Source organism: Macrobrachium rosenbergii, chromosome 1 (genome assembly GCF_040412425.1).
Source record: "Macrobrachium rosenbergii isolate ZJJX-2024 chromosome 1, ASM4041242v1, whole genome shotgun sequence".
NCBI classification, from domain to species: domain Eukaryota; kingdom Metazoa; phylum Arthropoda; class Malacostraca; order Decapoda; family Palaemonidae; genus Macrobrachium; species Macrobrachium rosenbergii.
In genome coordinates, this window is record NC_089741.1 from 43,168,007 (window position 1) to 43,191,037 (window position 23,031).

At 35.9% G+C, this 23,031-nt stretch overlaps 1 long non-coding RNA gene across 1 annotated transcript in view; it reads right to left on the reverse strand.

Annotated features, from left to right (window-relative positions):
• LOC136828348 (uncharacterized) overlaps positions 1–23,031 on the reverse strand; it is a 114,908-nt gene that overhangs the window by 80,696 nt on the left and 11,181 nt on the right. The gene's annotated exons all lie outside the window — the stretch shown is intronic.

The following is a 23,031-nucleotide window of genomic DNA, read 5'->3' on the forward strand; positions in this document are numbered from 1 at the left end:
TGTTAAACAGATATATAAATTATATATATATATATATATATATTATACATACAGACACACACATATATATAATTATATAATTATATATATATATATATATATATATACATACATATATACATACATACACATGTTAACCACGAAGCAAAAAGTGTTAGACTAACACAACAATGAGATAAACCACTAAGAGGTCAAATGTTAATACCTGTAGCTTCAGAATCATCTTAAATAAACTCCCAAGACAATCTAAACTGCGAAAGTGGGGCGTTGATCCAAGTCCGGATCAGTTACATACATATGTAGCCGACGTCTTCGAAACCCACGCGTAAAAACGTACATGAAAATATACATACAGATACACACACACACGCACACAAAAGCTTCCAAAAGCAACATGGAAATACACACACACACACACCCACAAGTTTTCAACTGCAGTATGAAAATATACACAGATACATACACAAGCTTCCAACTGCAACATGAAAATATACACACATACTCACACAAACTTCCAAGTTCAACATGAAAATATACACATAGACGCACGCACATACACACACAGGTTTCCAACTGCAATATGAAAATACACACACACATACACACCCTTCCAACAGCAGAAATGTTTACCACACTACAACTCAAGAACTTTAACATTGAAAATACACACACACACACACACAACGCCTCAACTACAACACACACATACACACACAAGCTTCCAGCTTTAACATGAAAATATTCACACACACACATACACACACACGCCTCAACTACAACACGAAAATACACACATACACACAAGCTTCCAGCTGTAACATGAAAATACTCACACACACACACACCTCCAACTACAACACGAAAATACATGCATACACACAAGCTTCCAACTGCAACATGAAAATACTCGCACACACACACACAGCTTCCAACTGCGCATGAGTCAACGCGTGTCATCGGATTGGGCGTTGACCCATGATATCGACAGCTTATCATCTCCTCCTTCATTGCTCATGCAGTGTCAACTTGTGCAAATCGAAGTGACACCTGACAACTCCCTTTTCCTTCAGGCTGGCAAGAACGAGGCCCCAAGGAGCCAACCTTTTGTGCTCGCCGAAGACAAAGTCAGTGGTGCGGATCCGAACAGATTGACGTTTCGGATTTGACATCTTAATCACCAAAATTCTTTTTATATTTTTAAGAGCGAAGGCCGATGGGATGGGCAACCTAGTGTCCTTTTCTAGCCCAGGCTTGAAGAACGCAAGTAGAGGGATAGATGACAGCTTCAAAAAGAGAGAAATGGCATAAAGTTAGATAATACAGAACCAGGCATTGAATTCTGAAGCAAGGCAGTTGAAGGAAGCAGTCACTGAACCATCAAATTCTTTCGCAATTACCAATTTCCACAAAAATCAGTATGGAAGAGGAGGTTTGACAGGCTTTACGTGGGAGGACAACCTTCAGTCCGACATGGAAAGCATCTGGTGCGTGTCACAGGAAGTACCAAGAGGCAAAGAAGAACTGAAGAATTTTAGCTCTGAATAATTTTTGATCTAATTTTTCAAAATCTGGGAAGTTACTGAGCAAGAAACTTCGACGATCTTCACTCCTGCATGAAAGATTTATCAAGTGTCAGGCATTTGCCATTTTACTAACGAATTTTTAATAACCTTCAAAATATCTGATAAATACTAATTAAACTGGACATAACGTCTACCCTATGAAATATTGTACCCCTCTACACACCTAGTTCATACAATTCATATACCGCTTCATATTCCGACGAGCCATCTTCTCCTATGCTTTTGACATGGCCAGACAACCAATACATAATCTTTCTTTCAAATTTTACCTCCGTTAACTTACGTTACACAGCTTACACAAAGTTTTCTTCTGATATGGGGGAACATTTCAAGCATAATTGCTATACTTTGAACACATACTCATATCTGCCAAAACTAAAATTTCCTTATCTTATGAAGGTCCACGCGTCCCCTGAGAACCTGTGACCATATTCTTTTCGGACGCTGTCTAAGGTCAAAATAAAAGCCAAGATAAATGCCGAATATGTCTAATTTACAAGAAAACGTATTTTCCAAGTACGCAATAACACCCTTGACCTTTTTTTTTTTTTTTTTTTTTTAAATCAGAATGGTTTACAGTTCCCCTGTCCCGAAATAGACGCCACGCAATTTCCTTTCTTGGCCGTACCTTAGTTTTCACTTTCGTTTTCTTGATTATATTTTGTAACGCCCATTTATTATTATTTTTTTTATTTATCTGTTCGTTTGTTTTGACTAGTTAATGGGCAAATTATCGTTTGCTATTAATTAATTGTATTCCGTTTTACTTTTCATAAAATGACGTGGTATCATTGTTACGTGGAGTAATAATAACCTATCTACCGGGCGTGTGTGTGTGCGTGTGTGTCTGTGTGCGAGAGAGAGAGAGAGAGAGAGAGAGAGAGAGAGAGTGCCAAATTCACTGCTGGAGTCAGGATGGGCATCCGTCAATAAAACATCTGCCATAATAATTTTGAAACGGGCCGTTCGAGATTGAAACGTGTGGAGGAAGCTCATTAAAAATAGCGACCCCGACTAGGGATTAAGCTGAGAAGAAGAAGAAGAAGCAGCAGCGTTTTGTGTAATAATAATAATAATAATAATAATAATAATAATAATAATAATAATAATAATAATAATAATAATAATCACGACCACATGTATACTCTTCATCTAAGTTCGCGAAAGATAAAGAGGGAATAAAGGAACAGAGGCAAAGGTCAACAGAGTAAAACATAAAAAAGAAATAAAGCCAAAAATAAAAAGGAAAGAGAAAAGAAAACAAGATGAAGAGTAATAAACAAAAGAGGAAAAGATGAAAAAAATTAAATGATGAAAATAAGAGAACGAGAATAATGAGAGAGGAAGCAATAAAAGATAAAAGGTAGTATAATAGAGAGAGAGAGAGAGAGAGAGAGAGAGAGAGAGAGAGAGAGAGAGAGTGTACATATGACTTCATATTAAAGCAGTAGATTTTTACAGATACTAAAATTCTACATTCTATAAAATGAAGAGAGAGAGAGAGAGAGAGAGAGAGAGAGAGAGAGAGAGAGAGAGAGAAGATATAACTTCAGATTAAGGCAGTATTTTTTATAAACTACAAGCAACATTCTATACAAGAGAGAGAGAGAGAGAGAGAGAGAGAGAGAGAGAGAGAGAGAGAGAGAGAAACGTTAACCTGATTTCAATCCTTGCCAATCCTCCACCTAAAAAAAGAATAAACAAAACAAACAAACAAAAAAAACATAAAAAACCCAAACCGAATCTAGCGCCTAACGGGAACGCCAAGCACTGAGTGCGCAGACGCAAACGATGATGACGTCACCTCCTCCCTCACCCTCTCCTTACGAAACGTCTGAACACAATTGAATATCTATTTGACTTCTCGTCTGTTTCCGAAGCCAGGGAGTCAAATTAGCGCTCGAAGTTACTACGACTACACACTTTAGCAATGATCCCTCCGACCTTAGAAAGTCTATATATAGGTTATGGGGACGTTGACTTCTTCGGCGCTGTTCAAGGTTTCGGTGGAGGTTATAAAAAATGAGTGATTTAAAGCGATTTGTTTTCAGGATTTGTGGGGTTGTATTTTCGTGATTGGTGGGGTTTTATTTTCGTTATTTATTAAGTTAATTTCGTTATAGGTGGATTTACTTTCCTTATCGGCGGATTTTGTTTGATATTCACCGGTCTCAATTCGTTTAAGTATCTCATTTTCTCTTAAAATTTATCATCGCTGTTAGTATTAACAACCCCTCTCTCTCTCTCTCTCTCTCTCTCTCTCTCTCTTTCTCTCTCAGTCTTAACAATATATATATATATATACAGTATATATATGTGTGTGTGTATATATACATACAATATTTCATCTACACTGCATGAACGTATCCAAAAACCCGCTAAAAAAAGTTAGCTGAAAAAACTTAATTAGGAAAATTCCGATTATTATCTCACTTACCTCTGCATTTTCTTAGAGAAAATCGAACTCATAAGATAAAGATGATCTCTTTGGCATTTAATACCGCCCGGTAAAACATTCAAACAAAATTAAACACCAATTCCCAAAAAATCTTCAAATATGACGAGTCACGTCATCAAAATCATATCCTGATGATTATCTGGGTATAAACAGAGTCATGATAATCTCTGTCCGGTATTCAGAGCTATTTCCGTCCACAGAGTCCCCCCGTCGAGAGAAACAACAGCATGTCCCATCTGCCCCGTCAGAAAAACAGCGGCATCGCTCCTGTCCAGAAACAACAACATCGCCCTTCAGGAGAAACCCGTCCCCTGTCAGAAAACAACAGCATCACCTCGTCGAGAAACAACAGCATCATCTCGTCGAAAAACAGCAGCATCGCCCCGTCGAGAGGAACAACAGCATCACCTTCCCGTCGAAAGAAACAACAACATCGCCTCGTCGAGAAACAACAGCATCGCTCCGTCGAGAGAATCAACAACGTCGTCCGTCGAGAGAAACAACAGCATCTCCTCCGTCCAGAGAAACAACAGCATCCCCCTCCCCGCCTGGAAACAACAACAGCATCTCCCCCTCCCCGTCTAGAGAAACAACAGCGTCCCCCCATCGAGAAACAACAGCATCGCCCCGTCCAGAGACACAACAGCATCGCCACTGTCGAGAGAAACAATAGCATCTCCCCCTCGTCGAAACAACAGCATCACCTCGTCGAGAAACAACAGCGTCGCCCCTGTCCAGAGCAACAACAGCATCCCCCCTCCCGTCGAGAGAAACAACAACATCTCCCAGTCGAAAGAAACAACCAGCATCCTCCGGCCAGAGAAACACCAGCATCTCCCCATCGAGAGAAACAATGCTATTCCTCCGTCCAGGGAAACAACAGTATTCCACCCACCCCCTCGAGAGAAGCAACAGCAGCCCCCCGTCGACAAGAAACATCCCGACGGGATTCCAGAGGCTCCATCTTCGGGCGCTGGAATTCACATGCATATTCCACGATCCGGCTCAGGTCGTATAGGAATTGGGTCCTTATGTGCAGTTGAGTTCCTTTTGTGGGGTCTTTAGGATATTAGACAAAAGGTGTTTTACATTTAATGGGTACGACGGTATGGAAAGTGTTTAGGAACCCAACTGAGTTTCTGAAGGACTTAGGGTAGGATTTTTGTCTTGTTTTGTTTAAGATGGTACTCATTTTTAAGAATAGATATGCTTGTTCTTTATTTGCTGTTCTTAATACTCCTCTTTCATTTCTTATAGACATTTTATTCCTTAAAACTTCACGTACTTTCAGGCTTGCTCCATTAATAATAATAATAATAATAATAATAATAATAATAATAATAATAATAATAATAATAATAATAATAATAATAATAATAATTCAGTATCAAGAGACCCTAAAGTAAATTCTTTAAATAAAACAACATTTTCCACTATAATAGATCTTCGGTTGTAAGTTAACCCATACACTAATATTTTCCAAAACCTTCCGCTTCATCTAAGACCATCAACCTGATAATGGTTCCATAAAGGTTTAATAATTTCACTGTATCACGTTCAAAATAAAAACAAACTAATTTTGACCCTCTGCCTATTGCACAAGGCTAGAGTAGGCCTACTGCATTAATTATACATTCTTTGATAGCAGTCCTTTCAAAGTAAAATTGTCAAAATAGAGGTTACAAAAACTAAGCGTTATAAAAACTAAGAAAAAAGAAGCGGCAGATCCTGGCATTTTGGCATAAACTGTAATAAATTGCAATATATCCTCAGACCCTATAAAAAATAAACAAAGGAATTCAGGATACCTCTAAAACACTTCAAAAATTTCGAAGACACTCGCAAATGCAACAAGGGACAAGGAAGCCCACTGAAATATCTGGGTGGGGGTGGAAATGGCTCTGGGTGTGGTGTGGGTCGGGGGAGTGAGGGGGAGGAGGTGGGCTTGGAAAAGACGGGGGCGGGGTGAGTGATTCGTGAACAATAGAAAAACGTTGAGCGCAAAGGTCATAGTTCTTTCAGTCCTGAGGGTCGTGTTAATCGCCAGCCATTACGTCGTTTAGCGAAAGGACAATAGTTGTTCGTTAGGATAAGGACATTAATTGGCTTATTCTAGCTTCTTGAGAAAGGAATGACATCCATTTCACATAATTTTTTTCTTTTATGTGTATGTGTCTATGTATGTTTTGTATATACGTGTGTATGTATGCATGTATGAAAGGGAATAACAGTTATAAAGGCAACCTTCTCTGCTTGCTTGTCAGTCGGTATCCATACACATCTACATCCACACTCACCTACATAAATACAATCACTAATACAATCAAACGGAGAACAATTCCCCAGTATGTACATACATAATTCGCATCTCATTAAGTAAAGCGTAGCAGTGAACTACACACTGAATGCTTTTAAAAAGATGTAAGTATATTGCTCATTCAACTACTGTTCTCCATTTTCTCCCTCGATGTCCACATACTCTGCCAACGCCAGTTCAGAATGTCAAATGAAAGTTTCTAAGATCTAATCGATAACAAAAACACATGACAGCAAAAGATCAGATTTCCCGACCAAAGGTCAAATTTCAGGAGCTCTTCAGACCATGTAAAATCCTCAAGAACGCAAAATAACTGCAAAATAAAACCGGGGCCATAAAATATTTTCACCCTCTTTTTCAAATGATTAACGTAGGCACAAAGGTAAAAAGTAAAAAATGTGCCGAAGTTTCTTCGCCGCAATCGAGTTTTCTGTATAGCTACTACAGCGAATAATCAAGGCAACCGAAAATAGATCTATCTTTCGGCGGTTTCGGTAAATGCTGTATGAGCCGCGACCCATGAAACTTTAACCGCTACCCGGTGGTGGCCTATCCTATATCGTTGCCAGAAGCACGATTATGGCTAACTTGAACCTTAATTAACATGAAAACTACTGAGGTTAGAGGGCTGCAATTTGGTATGCTTGATGATTGGAGGGTGGATGATCAACATACCAATTTACAGCCCCCTAGATTCAGTAGTTTTAAGATCTGAGGGCGGCCAGAAAAAGTGCGGACAGAATAAAGCGCGGACGGACAGCCAAAGCTGGCACAATAGTTTTCTTTTACAGAAATCTAAAATTAACATATCATTCAAGACATTCCTTCAATTCTTGGGAAGTTCCGTATTCACTGAAATTTCGACTTCGCTAGTGGTCCTTCATCAGGATACACCTGAGGATATCTTACCTTTAGGTAGAGATATCACTTTGAATATGGTGGGAAAGGAAAACCTGAAACATTTTCAGACTTGATGAAACGAATCGTATCGAATAGTTATTGGTGTCTCTCTTTCAAAGCAACGATCATCGCATTCATACTACTGGCATTGATGTTTGGAACTTGAGATGGAGTCTCTGGTTACAATGAAAAACTGTCAAGTTGCTCAGAAGTAAGTTTAGAAAATAAATCTCTTGATTCGGTTGTAAGATAGATAATGGATCTATAATGTGTAATGACAGTCATTGTATAATGAATCATCTTTCTCTTTTTTTTGTACAGAATGTTGTAGTATATATGTATTTAGGTATGTATATATGGATGAATTTTTATATGCATATATAATATGTATATTATATATATAATTATATATATATATATATATATATATATATATATATATATATATATCTCTATATATATATAATGTGTGTGTGTGTGTGTGTGTGTGTGTGTATATATGTATGTATGCATATAAAGCTAGTTCCTTACAAATACCATACTTAGAGCTCATACAAACACACACACACACACACACACACACATTAATTTCCAACCAGCCTTGAAGAGTAGCAACGTTTTAGACAATAATGAGCAAGGAAGTTTGAAATACTTTTGTTACGACCTCGCTAAAAATACCGAGCTCTTTGAAAAATACTATAGAATTTTACCCAAAGTTATTATACAGCTTGACGTAAATGCTTGGGTAAAATTCCAAGTATTTTCGTCCCGTTGATGCATGTAATCCCGCAAAAACACACACACACACACACACACACAACCGACATACATTTCCGCATGAACTTTTTTTTCTCCCCTGTCAAAGGGTAAAAATGTCTGTCCTCGCCAGAAATCTGTCAAGTGTTGCGAGTTTTTTTTTCTTTTAAGGTCCGAGGGACAATTCGGACTGTTTTCAAAATGAGGCGAAAAAGAGTGTAGGACCTTTTTCTTTCTTATCCACGTTATCTAACCTTCTGTTTTTTTTTTTTTTTTTTTGACGTGAAATGCTTATCGCCTGAGTTGCGATGCCTTGAACGAAATGGCAGAGCGGGATTGACGGTTGTGACTTTTATTGAGGTAAAAAAATGTTAGTTTGCTGTGATAAATGGCTATGTAACGAGTGATGGTATTCCAGTTTTATGCTGGTTATGTTCAGATCTTTAAATTAATTGGACAAACGCAAACAAACGAACACACACACACATTTTATATCTATCTATCTATATATATATATATATATATATATATATATATATATATATATATATATATACATACATAGCCTATATTCATATATATATATATATATATTCATTATATATATATATATATATATATATATATATATATATATATATATATATATATATAGATATAGACACAAATAAATGCACATACATATAAATATATATATATATATATATATATATATATATATATATATATATATATATATATATATATATATATATATATATATTTACTTTTTATTTACAGTCATGCCGCTTACAAGCCGGGTAAATGAGAAGAGTTGGAGCGCAGGATCAACACCCACGCCTTATTTACCAAAAAGCACCACTGCCAATTGCAATAACCCTTAGCTACCTGGTGTAAACTGCAATATGACATAACCTGAGAACGCAAGACTATTGAAATCTGGCGTCACAACAAGTATGGTTGGCGACGCAATGAAGAACGAGGATGAAAGGAAAAGAGTACAACAACAATAACAACGCCAAGAATCAGGAAGTTTTAATTAACGCAACTTCACACTATAACAGTCCCAGAAGTAATCAATTAATGTTATCTGTAATCATTTGTGAAAATTTCGACACTCACCACTCTTTTTTTTATAGCGGCCTGTCCCTGGGAAAGAAGATTTAACAAGAGATTTTAATTTGATCTTGATGTACTTTATGGCTACCAAAGGTAAGTCGACTTTTGTATGTTTGTTGTTTTATTGAAGTATTATTATTATTATCATCATTACTATTATTATTAGCAGCATTAGTAGTAGCAGTAGTAGCACTTGTAATTTATCACCAATATAATTATCCACAATTTCTCAATAACAACCTACAAACAAGGAACATGATAAACAAAATGTAAAAATTCCCAACATTTTATACATCATCCAAACGAAAGATAGGAAAAATGCAAAGAGCAAATGCTCATTGAGATATAGCCAATCACAAAATGAAAACACACCCAAGTAAATCTGATAAGACCTCAAGTAGTTCCGTTTGATGACCCCAGGTGCGACTCACAACGGCGGTCGACTAGTTACCGGATACCTATAATTAGTCATAGCTTAGGTCAACAAGAACGCGCCTATATTGTCCTTCCACCCCGCTTCCCCCTTCACCTCTCCCCACCTCCCTTCGACCCCCGCCCCCCCACTCACCCGAGAATTTCAGACCTGCATTTTCTTCAGTCTAATTGTCACCAAACTGCGCATGCGCGCGTGACGTTCCTTAACCCATGGTGTAAGAATGTCTTAACCAGTAACGAAGAACGAGTTCGCGCGTATCTTGGGAGGTTCATTTCCATACAACTTCCTCTCTACTTCCTGTGCTGTCCAACTTCTTGGGAAGAGGAAGGGGTAGCGGAGAGCATCGATTTCATTAGAAGAACTATCATTTTTATTTTGTAAATTAAAATAATAATAACAATAACACGGAATCACCCCAAGACCCGCCGAATAAGTAAACAGAAGGCGGTAGTTTTCGCCCTCATCGTCTGAAAGGTAAATTGGGTAACAAAAGAGTCTCCAGGCTCTGTTGCCGAAGTATGTGACGTATGCGTAATACCGCAAGGGGAAGGGCCTAACCCCACACAGATTGCTCAACCTGAGAAGTCGTAATCTGGTTTCCAGGTCAGTTCCTTGATATTTAAGGAAGAGATCTGAATTTAAGGTGATATGATGAAGCAGCTGATCTGCGTAAATAGTGAATTAAACTTCCGTTTCTTATTTTATGCAGAAAGATACAATGAAATATCTATTTTACTTCTTCAAAGTGCCAATAAAAGGTATGTTTTGCATTTGCGAATACAGATGTTTGTAAAAATTCTATTTTTGATCGATTTAATGAAAAGAAAAAAATCTTATTTTTCCTTTTCTTTAAATGTGAAAAAGCATCTGTCTTGCTGTTTGCAGATTAAAACTTCTGAAAATCATGCCTAAATGAACTGATTCTTAGCAATACTTCTTTTCCCTTTTGTTGAGACTGCGCACAAAAATGAAATTCTCATTTCACTGACTAAAAATACTGTGCAAAATTATGTCTCCACGGAAAAAACACATTCCGTTATCTGTTCATATTTTTCAAACTGCCAAATCAAAAAGCCTATTCTTATTTTTCAGACCTGATGGAAAAAAAAAAATCTTTGTACACGGCATTCAAAACTATGTATTTTTCATCTTATGAAATCCAGACACCTGGCAAAGGTAACCTCCTCACAAATTAAACTGCGTTATTCATGTTTTGTAAATTAGGGTTGAGCAGTTTCTAAATTTTCTTACGTTTTCAGGCGAATATTTGATTTTTCATGTAAAACAAGTAAAAAATGCGCCGAAGTTTCTTCGGCGTAATCGAGTTTTCTGTGCAGCTACTACAGCGTATAATCAAGACCAGCAAAAATAGATTTATCTTTCGGTGGTCTCGGTATAATGCTGTATGAGCCGCGGCCCATGAAACTTTAACCACGGCAAGGTGGTGGCCTATCCCATTTCGTTGCCAGAAGCACGATTATGGGTAACTTTAACCTTAAATAAAATAAAAACTGAAGCTAGAGGGCTGCAGTTTGGTATGTTTGATGATTGGAGGGTGGATGATAAACATACCAATTTGCAGCCCTCTAACCTCAGCAGTTTTTAAGATTTGGGGACGGTCAGAAAAAGTGCAGCCAGAAAAAAGTGCGGACGGACAGACAAAGCCGGCACAATAGTTTTCTTTTACAGAAAACTAAAAATCCGCGATGCTTTATACAACGATTTATTTGTGAATGATTCAGGTTAGCATCATTTTCAGAAAACTTCCCACATTTAAAATACTATGCTTTAACGTAATCGTTTACTCGTGCAAGCGTGCGCATTCACGCGTGCAATTCCTCTCCAGGGGAGGAACACAATATTGCTAAACTGTGAAGACTCCCGTAGGCATCACTTGGAGGCTTGTTGCAAAGTCAAACTTCTTCTTCCGCCTCTCTGGGGTCAAGTGGCAAAATAGAGAGAGAGAGAGAGAGAGAGAGAGAGAGAGAGAGAGAGAGATTCACACCTACCCAAATACACACACACACACACACACACACACACACACACACACACACACACACGCTGTACACTGGTCTGCTCTAAGACCACTGTTATGAGTTTTTAAGTGAACAGTCGCAATAAGAGAGAGAGAGAGAGAGAGAGAGAGAGAGAGAGAGAGAGAGAGAGAGAGAGAGAGAGAGCATCAACACACACATTCACACCTACACACACATAAAATGGTCTTCTCAAATACCGATATGGGAGTTTTTAAGTGATCAGTCCTCATGACTGAAAAGTTCAAAGCATTATCAATAAGAGCTTTGTTAACAATGAAGAGAATTCGTGACAATTAAGTTTATAAGAAGAGAACTAATTCATTAATACTGTATAAGAAGAGACGTCTTTTTTTTAATAAGAAATAATTAGTCTATACTCTGTTACGCCTTTTTATTTCTTTCCTATTATTAAGTGAAATTGCTGCAAGAGTTAGCCTTCCACCCACTCATATATTAAGAACCCCCTAGTAGAAATGTTATTACTGATAAGGGTTTTTCTCAAAATTAAATCAACAATGCGTAGAGAATTAGAGACAGTTGATCAATTTCAATTTATAATAAGAGACCTGCTAGTGGAAAGGTTGTGGTTATAATCTTTCTGATAGAAAGGTAATCCATTGCTACAGTTGCTATTAAAATCAATTTACATAATAGAGGTTTGATGATCAAATATTGTTAGACAAAATGTCTAATAGTGAAAATAATTAAACGAAGGAAAAGCCCTTAATTATGTTTAACTGGTAAGCTCAAAGTAATTCTAGAGAGGATGGTTGATTTACAGATTTTCGGCATACATGACAAGCACTGGGACCTATGAGGTCATTCAGCGCTGAAACGGAAATTGACAGTAAAAGTTTGAAAGGCGTAACAGGATGAAAACCTCGCAGTTGCACTATGAATCAATTGTAAGGCGATGGTGTAAAGTAAGATGGAAGAAAGAGAATATGAACGGAGGTATGGTAAGAGGAATGAAAGTAGTTGCAGCTAGGGGCCGAAGGGACGCTGTAAAGACCCCTAATTAATGCCTACATTGCACCGCATGAGGTGCACTGAAGGCACTAACCCCCTACGGGGTAGAGAGGATGATGAATGCATGAATGAATTGCTCCATCGAGTATTATTGCTGATGGTGTTCGGGCAACTTGATTCTACAAGGAGAACCGAATGGTTGTTTTTGTCCCTCTTCCAAACCAACGACCCCCAAAAATTACTTAATTATCATGCTTACTAATCTTTGTAATATGCACGCCATTATGGAAAAGGTTTATCTAGTAAACTTAGGCCGGTTAAAATGCTGGGAGAAGACAAAGATAAAACCAAGTATATATTTCATAAATGGTAAATAAATAAACAAGTAAGTAAATAAATATACAAACAAATGAATGAAATATGTCCCCTCGGGTAAAGAACTGAAAGATGAAGGAAAATTGAATTTCAGAATTTGTCTCATTCTGGCGCCATTTTATACCGACTCTTCCCACCCCCGCCCCCGGCCCGCCCCAACCCTTCCATTACCCCTAATAAAGACGACGGTCTAAGGACCTGTCTTCCATGAACAGATACACTTGTAATTATGTTTTCTTATGTATTTTGTTGATTTGACCTAGCTCTTTTTAATGAGCAGATTTGTTATAACAAGGGCCGAAGTTGTTTTGGAATAGCATGAGAGAGAGAGAGAGAGAGAGAGAGAGAGAAATTCACGCAGATTTTCTTGTGGGACCGAGATTGTTTCGGACCATCATGCCCTTCTCTGTTTCTTCACAAAGGAGAGAGAGAGAGAGAGAGAGAGAGAGAGAGAGAGAATCCAAACAGACTCTTTTCAAAGGACCGAGACTGCTTTGGCCAGTCACGTCCACCTTGGTCTCTGCACAGAAATAAATGAATAGAGCAAAATAAAATGAAAAACCATTTTATTGAACTAATCTAAAAATAAAATAAAATCCCAAACAAAGCATGATAAAAAAAACAGCCAGACAAAAAGGTCAGAAGCAAATCCGCCACCGCGCCTTTTCCCGCCATTTTCCTACCCTCTTCACCCTCTTCTTCTTTCCACCAGCAAGCACGACGAAGGGAAAAGCGCATGCGCGCCTCCGTGTGGGGCGCATGAGGAGGACAGCCCGAGGCGTTATTCGTATATCTCTCAGGTTCCGTCATTTCTATATAAAGATTTCCTCGTAACTGAGATGACCTCCGGCGGAAGAGGATGACCTCACAGAAGGCTTCAACGTCGTCATCATCTTCATCCGTGAGCCGCACCCAAAGGTCATGTTGACTCTTCTTCTAATTCTTCTTCTTCTTCTTCGTTAAATTTTGCGATGGGATGCGAAGGATTAAAAATACTTCATGCAATAATTCTTTTTTTAAGTAAATGCTTTGTCTACGCAAAAGTGAAACCGAAAACTTGAAGTTGATATTTGTGCTGTCACTAACGAAGAATTAAGGATTCTTCTTCGTTAAATTTTAAGAGAGGATGCGAATGATTATAAATTGCTTGATGAAATAGTTCCCTTTTTTTTAAGTAAATGCTTTGTTTACGCAAAAAGTAAAACCGAAAACTTGAAGTTGATATTTGTGATGTCACTATCGAAGAATTTGGGATTAAAAAATGCTTTATGACATAGTTCTTTTTTAAGAAAATGGTATGCAAAATGCAAAACTAAAACTCAAGTTGATATTTGTGATGTCACTAGTTAAGAATTTGTGGATTCTTCGTTAAATTTTGTGATGGGAAGCGAAGGATTATAAATTGCTTGACGAAATAGTTCATTTTACGTAAATGTTTTTTGCATATAATAACATTCTTTGATGTGATGTCATTAACAAAGAATTCATTGAAACTTCTTTTCTAAATTTTGCGATGGGAAGCGAAGGATTATAAATGGCTTGATGAAATGGTTCTCTTTTTTTTAAGTAAATGTTTTGTTTACGCAAAAGTAAAACAGAAAAACTCTAATTGATATTTGTGATATTATTAATCAAGAATTTGTGATTCTTCTTCGTTAAATTTTGCGATGGGAAGCGAAGGATTAAATAATGCTTGATGAAATGGTTCTCTTTTTTTACGTAAATTTTTTGTCTACGCAAGACGTAAAACCGAAATTCAACTTCAAAATATTCTTTTATGATGTCACGAAATCAGAATTTATTGATTCTTTTTTGTTAAATTTTGCAATGGGAAGCGAAGGATGAGTTTTTTTTGGGGGGGTAAATATTTTGTTTACGCAAAATGTACGACCACAACTCAAGTTGATATTTCTTACAGATATAATAATCTTTCGTGATGTAATTAACCAAGAATTTATTGATTCTTCTTCGTTAAATTTTGCGATGGGAAGCTAATGATTATAAATTACTTGATGAAATAGTTTATTAGCGTATATGTTTCGTTAACGTAAAATGTGAAACCGAAAAACTCAAGTTGAAATTTCTTGCAGACGTAATACCCTTTTATGTAATGTCTCCGACGAAGAATTTGGAGAGTCTTCGTCGCTAAATATTGTGAAGGGAAGCAAGCGTTGAAAGGACTTGCTCTTGATTTTATTATTTTATTATTCTATTTTTTTAACTGCGGATGTTTTTATACGTAAACTTATTTAATTATGTTATGCCATTTTTATCTTGTTCAATATATATATATATATATATATATATATATATATATATATATATATATATATATATATATGTGTGTGTGTGTGTGTGTGTGTGTGTGTGTGTGTGTGTGTGTGTGTGTGTGTGTACTTCATGAATGCTACATCTGATGCCAACAGTGATATTACTACTGCCGATAGTTATGATTAACATTTATTTTTTCATGCTCGATAAATACTGAACATAATAATTAACGAGATCTTGGATTCTATGCCAAATCTAACGAGATTGAGAGGCTGAAATGTTTTACTGAATACATTTTCGTGTCTGATGTCCAAACAGTTAAACACAAAGGCAAAATTTTAAAAATTGTCTTTTTGCGGAAGTCGAAAACATTAACTCAACTTGCAGAGAACAAATCGGTATGTTACTTCACTCAGCTGGGTTTCAGGCCTCCTTGTGATCCATTATCTAACCAACCAGCCTTCTCAGGAGTAATGGTCGCTTGAAATTAACCGCCAACGGCGTAGGGTATTTAATAGTGGTCACCTATCCAGGGAATGACCAGCTGCGAGAGCTATTGTAGCAGCGGCTCCTGGTATTCCGTAGCGGTCACCTTTCCATGAATCGACTAGATATAGTGTGCTTATTTCAACCGATCGATAGCATAGCAGTGAAGCGAAACTGAATAATGAATATTATATGAAAAAAATACATAAAAATGTTCAATATAAAAAAAAAAAAATATTCAATAGGAAAAAAAACATAAAAATATTCAATATGAAAAAAAGCATAAAAATATTCAACATGAAAAAAACCCAGAAATATTCAATATAAAAAATAAAACATAAAAATATGGATAAATATGGAAAATAATGTAAAATACGAAAGAGGCCGAGAATGACCGCTGAAAAAATGACGTTATTCTCAAAGCATTCAGAATCATGCAGACGGGTACACGGTCATGGTTCCTGCATGAGGTCATTCTTTCTCAGCATCATCTTTTAAAAAAGGCTGGAATGTGGCTAATCCTCGCAAATCTGACTCTCTTGAACGTTCTCTCGTTCATGATGCATTACGTTAACGTACATACACACACACAAACATACACACACACACAAACACATACACAAACACACAAGAGACAGTGATACAATCTTCCAATTTCTGTGACTCACGATAAATAAACAAATCAATCAATCAGTCAATCAAATAAGTATATATACTATTTAATTAATAAATACGAGTAATAAATAGTTAGTTTCTAAACCACAGGCGGTCTTTCATCCATGATAACAAGATTAAAAATAATCATATGATAGAAATACAAGAATGAATCTATCTCTAAACATAGCGTTTTCGATTCATAATTAATCTTAGATAAATACAGTATTCTGTTGTATCGACAAGTATTACAGGCTAAATAGTTAGTTATAACCAGGAATATATTAAAAAAAAACATCCCGCATTTATTCAAAGTTGCAAGAACAAGTCACCTCACTTCTATACGAAAAACTACAGCTTCTATAACTTTCTAAAGCAATGGGATATGATACGACAGCCTCCGAGACCTGCTACAAAAGAGTAAGAAGAAGAAGAAGAAGAACGAGCAACATCAACAATGGGTTTCCCTGCCATTCTCAGAGAATGCAAGATACAATGACAGTTCCCAGGGACCTCTATAGAAACTGTCAAAAAATGTTGAAAGAAGAAGAAAAACAACAACAACAACAAAAACAGCGAAAAAAAGTCGGCAACAAGTTGAAGACATCACCATGAACGATCAAAGTTCCCTCGGGAAAAAGATTGCTTTCTAGAAACCGCTATGAAAAAAATTATAATAAGATGCAGCTGTTTAAGCATGAATGTGGCAGTGACCATTGTTTTCGTTTAATCTCTGACGCCACCCAGTGTTAGGGAAAATATAGCCTATGCTGAAAAACAATAATAAAGAAAGCAAAGAAAAAATTAAACGGGAAAGATCGACTACGAGGAGACACTTTGTCAAGTATGCCTCAACTTTCTCACAAGGAATAAAACGTCTCTCTCTCTCTCTCTCTCTCTCTCTCTCTCTCTCTCTCTCTCTCTCTCTCTCTCTCTCTCGTCTGCGAGAATTAGCATCATCAGCCGGTCCTCTAAAATTACGACTACCTTGAAAACTTCGGTGACGCGAAAGATATCAGCAATACGAACGTATATTGAGTTTAAAAGGTACTGAAGCCTTCGTTTAGTCTAGAAGAAATTGATTAGATCAACACAAACTTACACTTAGTCGTAGTCGTGAATCACACACATACACATGTATATATATTATATATATATATATATATATTATATATATATTATATATATATATATACATATATATATATATGTATATATATTATATATATATATATTATATATATATTATATATATATATATGTAATATATATAGTTTGTGTGTGTGCGTGTGTGCGCGTATATATGTTGTGTTAAATCTCTTCAACAATTCCGAAGACAATGGTAAATATTCTATTTCGTAATTAAATCATAGCTGTAAAAAGATGGCCCACAGCGATAAATTAAATAATCAAAATAATGCACCTGAATGTGGTTCCCACTAAACCATAAATTATTATTATTATTATTATTATTATTATTATTATTATTATTATTATTATTATTATTATTATTATTATTATTATTATTTACGAAAATCTCACAAGAAAAAATTGGTCAATTGAAAGGCCAACAATGAACTCCTTGACCCTCTCTCCAGTTCCTTCTCCTCTCACTGCTATCACCAAACCTTTCGACAGCTGCCTTGATAGCAACCTCAAGCATGAGAGGAGGCCCACCGGAGTACGAAGTTCGTGTAGCAGAAAAATTATGTATAATTACCAAAAAATATGTTACGTAAATGTTATTGGAGCGGAAATTTCATAAAATGTTCGATAAGGTCTTCTAAAATGATGGATTCGTGAAATAAAACTGGATTTGCGTACAAAGCAAAGAAGAAGAAGAAGAAGAAGAAGAAGAAGAAGAAGAAGAAGAAGAAGAAGAAGAAGAAGAAGAAGAAGAGGGGAAAAATATGTAAAAATGGATGGAACGTTGCTTTCTCCTGAATCTTGTTAATACACAAACTTCTTCCATTTTTTAATAGTTTCCCGGATCTTTTCTTCATTTTTTCGAGACATGAACATTAATGCTTGACATCTGACTTCAAATCCTTTTTTTTTTTTTATCTTCAAAAAGCGAGAAACAAAACAATAGAATAAGTCTGTCCCCTTGTAATCTTGGCCATTTTTTTTTTTTTGTCCAAAAATCACATATGAAAGATGTTTCCAGTTGGTGGACGCAGAAATGTTAATTTACGTATGTATGTAAATACGTACACACACATATACATGTATATATATATACATATATATATAAACACATATATACATATATATATATATATATATATATATATATATATATATATATATATATATATATATATATATATATATATATATATATATATATATATACAGTATATATGCATACAACTAAACACCAGTTCTGGCGAGACTATGTAACAGACAAGTGAGAGTGTGTGTGTGAGTGTGTCTGTGTGGAGCTCGGGCATGATGGAGAGAAAGAGAGAGTATCACATATACGCTTTCACTTTCTTAACTCCCTCCCACTCCACGGTGGCCAGCTGGTCCCATTCACTAAATGCCAGGGGTGAAAAGATGAGACATTCCTGAGAAAGAGCCTGTCTCGCAGAATTCCCACACTGCTGCTATTCTGGAAGTCCGTCGGAGTTTAAGAGTTTCTGAGAGGTCCTGAATTGACTGTTTAAACGTTGGTGGTTTTGTAAATCTTGATTAAGTACTGACGAAGTTTACATCGGTTTGTGAATATATCAACTTTGATTTTAAAACAAAAACTCCTTGGTTTTTTAATATTTATTCTGGCAATTTAATATTTTAGCTGAGTCAGAATTTAGAGTTTCTGAGCTGTCCTAAACTTACGATTCGACAAATACAAAATGTTGGTTTTAGAAACCTTAGTTTTGCATTGCGCCGCTAGTTTCAAACGTCTATGAATATATCAGTCCTGATTTTATAACTACAAGTCCATGATGATTTTATAATATTCACTCTGGCTCTAGAATTCCCACGCCCGTCAGAATTTAGAGTTTCTGAGCTATCCTAAACACAAGCTTTCATAAAAACGTAAAGTTGGTTTTAGACATTTTAATTTTGTATGGCGGCGCTAGTTTAAAATGTCCTATGAATAAATCTACTCTGATTTTAAACCAGTAAAAAATACGCCGAAGTTTCTTCGGCGCAATTTAGTTTTCTGTACAGCCGCTACAGCGTAAAATCTGGGCCACCGAAAATAGATCTATCTTTCGGTGGTCTCGGTATAATGCTGTGTGAGACGCGGCCCATGAAACTTGAACCACGGCCAGTGGTGGCCTATCCTATATCGATGCCTGAAGTACGATTATGGCTAACATAGATAAAATAAAAACTACTGAGGCTAGAGGGCTGCAATTTGGTATGTTTGATGATTGGAGGGTGGATGATTAACATACCAATTTTCAGCCCTCTAGCCTTAGTATTTTTTGAGATCTGAAGGCGGGCAGAAAAAGTGCGGACGGACAGACAAAGCCGGCACAATAGTTTTCTTTTACAGAAAACCAGAACGTAAATCTTAATTTTGTATTGCAACGCTAGTTTACAATGGTCTATGAATAAATGAAGTCTTTTTTTATAACTGCAACTCCCTGATTTGATAATATTTATTCTGACACTTTAATATTATAGTTGAGTTTTAAAGTTATTACTGGATTTAAAATTAATTTTCTTTAAAAGCACCTCATTGGCATTTTGAACAATTAGTCTGACAGGTCATAAATGATAAAAGTATCATTCTGGCTCAACGTTGTCTTAAAAATGAGAACCAAATATCAAAATAAAAGTTCAAACGCTTCCATAATTCAATACTAATTCATTCTGGTAGATCAACATTAAAGCGTTTACCGAATTAAGAGGTCTTGAATTTGCTGGGGACATTTTGAAGGATTTTAATGTTCACGTCAGATCTTACATGGATTCCTAACTTGACAGTTGAAAGTCCTTTGAGTGAGAGAAATATTGTCTAGCAATTGAATCTTGTTAGTACATAAAGTATATGAAGATAAAAGTATTGGCAGAGAAAATACTGTCTGCCAGTATTACCAATGTTGCTGCTATACGTAAAGTATAAAAGGGTAATTTTATAGATACCGTGATCACGTGATCATAAGGGATCAGAATGGCATTAAGACAGAATCACTTCTTTGCCGTTGATGTTTGGAGTTTATATTGAACATGTAGTCTCTCTCTCTCTCTCTCTCTCTCTCTCTCTCTCATCTTCTACACATGTCGATTCTTCTAAAGCAAACAGTGATCTCTCTCTCTCTCTCTCTCTCTCTCTCTTTACATAATGTTCTCTCATCTTCTATATATATATATATATTCTTCTAAACACAAACAGTGATAAACACACACACACAATCTCTCTCTCTAGATATATATATAGTATATCATATATATTGCTTTAGAATAGTTGAGTACACAGAGAGAGAGAGAGACGATGATAGTTACATTTATGTAAACTGGTATATTCTAAACCAAGAGATATATGCCCCTCCTCTCCTCTCTCTCTCTCTCTCTCTCTCTCTCTCTCTCTCTCTCTCTCTCTCTCTCTCTCTCTCGTAGTGAATGTCTTGCAGTTTTCAAACTAGACTGAGCTTTACATTAACCCATATCAATTTGCACATCGCCCCCGAAAAAAAAATTGGCTATTTCACAATGCATCTAATAGTGAAAGTGAAGTTTGAAAGCCAGGTCAATTAATGAAGCACCAGAGAGTATTAACATCTTGAATTCAACTCGTTACCAGTATGTCATCCAGTCATACAACATTAACCTTGAACTTTCTAATTCCTCGAATTATGAGGAAACACCAACAGAGTTTGGAAACCATTTTTTTATTTTACTTTCTTTCTGTAATCGTTCGTTTCTCCTCTTTCTTCTTTTTATTTTTGCTTTCTTCTTTCGTAGATGTTCGTTTCTCCTATTCATTAAAAAAAGAAAAAATGATACTTTCATTTTCTTCTTTCATGTTTTCTTCTTTTTCCATTTCTTCTTTTTTATTCTTACTTTCTTCTTTCCCAATCGTTCGTTTCTCCTCTTTCTCCTTTTATTATCTTTTAAATTTTTACTTTCTTCTTTCATAATTGTTTGTTCCTCCTCATTTTTTTTTCTTCCCTTATCTTAATTTTTCATAATCGTTCGTTTCTACCCTTTCGCCTATTCTGTTTTTTTTTTTTCTAACAAACCACCAGCTCTCGGTCGTCGTGATGTGTTAGGATCGATTCCGTGCTCTTAGCTGGATGTGTAGATGTATAGATATATTAATATAGATGTTAGAAAAATTTTAACTTTCGAGGATTTTTTTTTGTTTATTTTCTTGTTCTTTCTTTCTTCCTCTTTTTATTCTTATCCCTTCTATCTTTTATTCTTATTATTCTCCTTCTCTTTCTATTTCTTCATTTGTTTCCCTCTTTCTGATTGTCTTCCTTCATTCTTTTATTTATAGTTTTCCTCCTATTTTTCATTCTGTCTCATATTTTCTATTTCATTGGTCCCCTATTTTTTATTTTGTATTTTTCTCCTCCTTCTCTATTTCCCTTTCTGTCTTTCCTTCCATTCTTATTCGTCATACTCTTTTTTTCTATTTTTTATAAATACTGTCATCATATTTTCCTCCTATTTCATTCTTCTCCTTCTCCTATTTCCCTCATTTATTTTGTATTCTTTCTCCTCCTACTTCATTTCCCTTTCTGTCTTTCTTCCATCCCTTTAATCTTCTTCTTTTTCTCCTTTCTATTTTTCATAAATACTTTCATCATATTTTCCTTCTATTTCATTCTCCTCCTACCTCCTATTCCCCCTCATTTACTTTCCCTTTCTTTCTCCTCTTCCATTTCCCTTTCTGTCTTTCTTCCATCCTTTCATTCTTCTTCTTCTTCTCCGTGTTCTTCTTCTTCTTCTTCTTTCTCTCCTATATTTCCGTTTCCGTCGTCCTTCCATCCTTGCATTCTTCTTCTTCTTCTTTGTCTTCTTTCTCTCCTCCATTTCCCTTCCCATCTTCCTTCCATCCTTTCATTCTTCTTCTTCTTCTTTCTCTCCTCCATTTCCCTTTCCGTCGTCCTTCCATCCTTTCATTCTTCTTCTTCTTCCCTAAACGACCAGGAAAGGAGCAGAGGCCGATGGAAGCACGCAACTGTGATCCTATATCATTGCTGGAACGTGAGTCACTTAGAGTAAGAATAAAACCTCCCTAACGGCTCGCTCTTACTAAAGGGTGCTGCGCGCCACACGACTCGATGGTTTATGAAATAATACGGAAAGTGAATGAAGGTGTGTGATTATTGTTTTTGGGAGATGTGACAGGTTTTATGTGGAATATTTTTTGTTAGTTAGCCATTACTCTGTTTTTGAATAATAATAATAATAATAATAATAATAATAATAATAATAATAATAATAATAATAATAATCTACTTAATGTTTCTGTTACTATATATCTATATATATATATATATATATATAGTATACATATATATATATATATATATATATATATATATATATATATATATATATATATATATATATATATATATATATATATATATAATATATAAATGACAGTGAAGTGACAGTACCAAGCGCACTCACGTTCATTAGCTCTTGGTACTGAAATTCTGCCTGTTATTTTCCTCCTGGATTCTATTATACAC